Source organism: Mobula hypostoma, chromosome 11 (assembly GCF_963921235.1).
Source record: "Mobula hypostoma chromosome 11, sMobHyp1.1, whole genome shotgun sequence".
In the NCBI taxonomy this organism is placed as follows: Eukaryota; Metazoa; Chordata; class Chondrichthyes; order Myliobatiformes; family Myliobatidae; genus Mobula; species Mobula hypostoma.
This window is the reverse complement of record NC_086107.1, coordinates 96,019,505-96,022,035: the sequence shown is the minus strand read 5'-3', so window position 1 is coordinate 96,022,035 and position 2,531 is coordinate 96,019,505. Positions and strand designations below refer to the sequence as shown.

At 46.8% G+C, this 2,531-nt stretch overlaps 1 non-coding gene across 1 annotated transcript; it reads right to left on the bottom strand.

Annotated features, from left to right (window-relative positions):
- Window positions 1–2,050: 2,050 nt before the first annotated feature.
- Window positions 2,051–2,246, bottom strand: LOC134354468 (U2 spliceosomal RNA). Its single transcript, XR_010019836.1, has one exon. It is a non-coding gene; the product is annotated as a U2 spliceosomal RNA (small nuclear RNA).
- Between the last annotated feature and the right edge of the window lie 285 nt (window positions 2,247–2,531).

The window sequence follows — 2,531 nt, the reverse complement described above, 5'->3', positions numbered from 1 at the left end:
AGTTAGTACATTCTCTCCTGTCACAACGTGGGTTTCCTCTGGGTGCTCTGGTTTCCTCCCACATTCCAAGGACGTTCGGATTAGTAAGCTGTGGACATGCTATGCTGGCATGGCAACACTTGCGGGCTGCCTCCATCACATCCTGCATCCTCGCACTGTTAGTTGTTGATTCATTGTATGTTTCGATGTACCTGTGACAAATAATGCTAATCAAATCTTACAGAGACGTTGGATCAGTCGGGTGTGTGACGGAAAAGCGTGGCCTCATCCTTTGTGTTCTATGCATGGGGTTTTGTCGTCAAGTCCCATGCTTGATATTTGGTCCCCAGTTAATGGTTGTTTCAGATATTAAACAGAGTTGTAAAAACAGAATAACCAAAGTAAACCTTATTTATAATAAAAATATTCTCACAAGTGCACCAAGCAATGCCTTTTCATTCTCTACACTGATAGTCAATGCTTTCAGCCCTGTTCTATTACATTCCTACACATCCATTGCACTGATCCCACTCATGTGCCCCCCCCCAGGGATAGTATACAACTGCAATAATGAATGGGCTTCCTCCCCCAACCCAGCCCCTCCCTCTCCAATAGAAGACATCCCCTACACTGTGGTCCCTCCCCACCGAGCCCTTGCACCAAGCTTCACCGCGTCCCTCGGCAGGTACTCCTGCAGCGTGGGACTTGTTAGTCAGCAGCATTCCTCCATGGACACCTCGATGTGCTGGGAGTCCAGCAAGTTTCGGGCCGACCAGAAGGCGTCCTTCACCGAGTTGGTGGTCTGCCAGCACCACCTGATATCAGTCCCCGTGTGCATCACGAGAAAGCAGCCATAGATCAGTCTGCAAAGAGGTCTCTTACTGTCTCTTCCCCACTATAGTCATCCCATGGGAGTGATGCTCCAGTCATCAGTCATGATCCCTCTCACAATATCTTGGTGAGGTCTGGCCATGAGGCATTTTGCCAGATGACCTGGACAGTCTGCTCGGGGAACCACCCCACTCTGTCCATCACGTCCTTCTCCTGCAGTGTCCACAGGATGTTCTGTGTTGACCACTTCCTGACGGCCCTGTGGTCAAAGACGTTCTCCTGGAAGAACTTCTCCATGAAGGACAGGTATGGCGGCAACGTCCAGCTGACTGGGGCATTGTGTGGCAAAAGGGTCAGGTCCATCCTTTGCAACAGTGAGTCAGACCTTTCCCTCCTGTAGCCTGTGGAGGAAACTGTGAGTGGTTTACCAGGAAAGCAGCAATTTATAAAAGGCCGGATCCTTTCAGCACATGTCTGTTTTTTCGCTTTTCACCAACTGTCTTTGGAATCTGTTAAAGATCGTTTGGGTTCGGTGACGGAAGATTCCGGTTACCCACAACAGGCAACAAAAAGATGAGTTTTGAACATTACTGCCCAAGAGTGTCTTGTCAGGGGGTTCAGGAGTGAGCACTGTGGAATGAAACTTATATTGATTACGACCTGACTTGTTCATTATTATTATTTTTTTCTCTCTGCGAGGTTATGTATTACATTGAACTGCTGCTGCTAAATGAACAAATTTCACATCACGCGTAGGTGATAATAAACCTGATTCTGATTCTGAAACAGGAAATATTTGAAGGGAAAGGAGGCGGTTGTTTCGAAATTGTGCCGTCGGTCACTGAAGTCTCAAAGTCAGAATCCGCGGCGCTGTGGAAGAAGGCGGCTGCTGTTGGGGTGATGTTTACTGGCGATCTGACGGGAAACTGAGCTGCACGTGAACCATGAAGATCCGGCAATTCTGGATATAACCTTGTGATCTCCTCCTATTTCTGTACCCACTGCGTATGGGAGACAGCCAAAGAGCAGGGGAGCAAGAGTCATTAAATTATGAGTTCTATAATTATGGTTTGAACCAGACTTCAGGAACTAAACCCTATACAAAATGCAATTTCCACCTGATACTTTGTTGCCCACCCAAGCCTCTTTCAGAGGAGAAAACATCTTTCTTTGTGCGGCCTGGTATTGGGTGGGGTTTTTGTTGTTTTCCTTTTCTTTGCTACTTTGAAATTCCCCAGAAGGGGAGTGCACCGTTCCCAGAGGCACTGCAATACCGGGTCGATGCGTGGAGTGGACGGAGCAAGCCCCTATTCCATCTCCCTGTTCCAAAAATCCATTTAATATATGGTCCCCAGATAAGGGATGTATCAGATATTAAACTGATAAGAACAGATTTTTAATATTAAAATAAACTTAATTCAAAATAAAAAAGGTATTACCATGCAATAAATAAATTGCACTTGTATTGACAGTCAGTACTTTCAGTACTGTCCTATTGTACTTTTTAAAACCAATAGGATTATTGCCACTCATGCTGTCATGGGGGGGCAGGGAGTGATACAATCCTACAACATTTGACGAGTTTCCTTGCCTAACCCCACCCCTCCGTCTCCAGCAGGAGAAGAACCCTGACTGTAGTCCTTTCCCACTAAACCCAGGTTGACAATGCGCCACGCTACGGTGCATCTCTCAGCAGGTAGTTCTGCAGCTTGGTAGGTGCA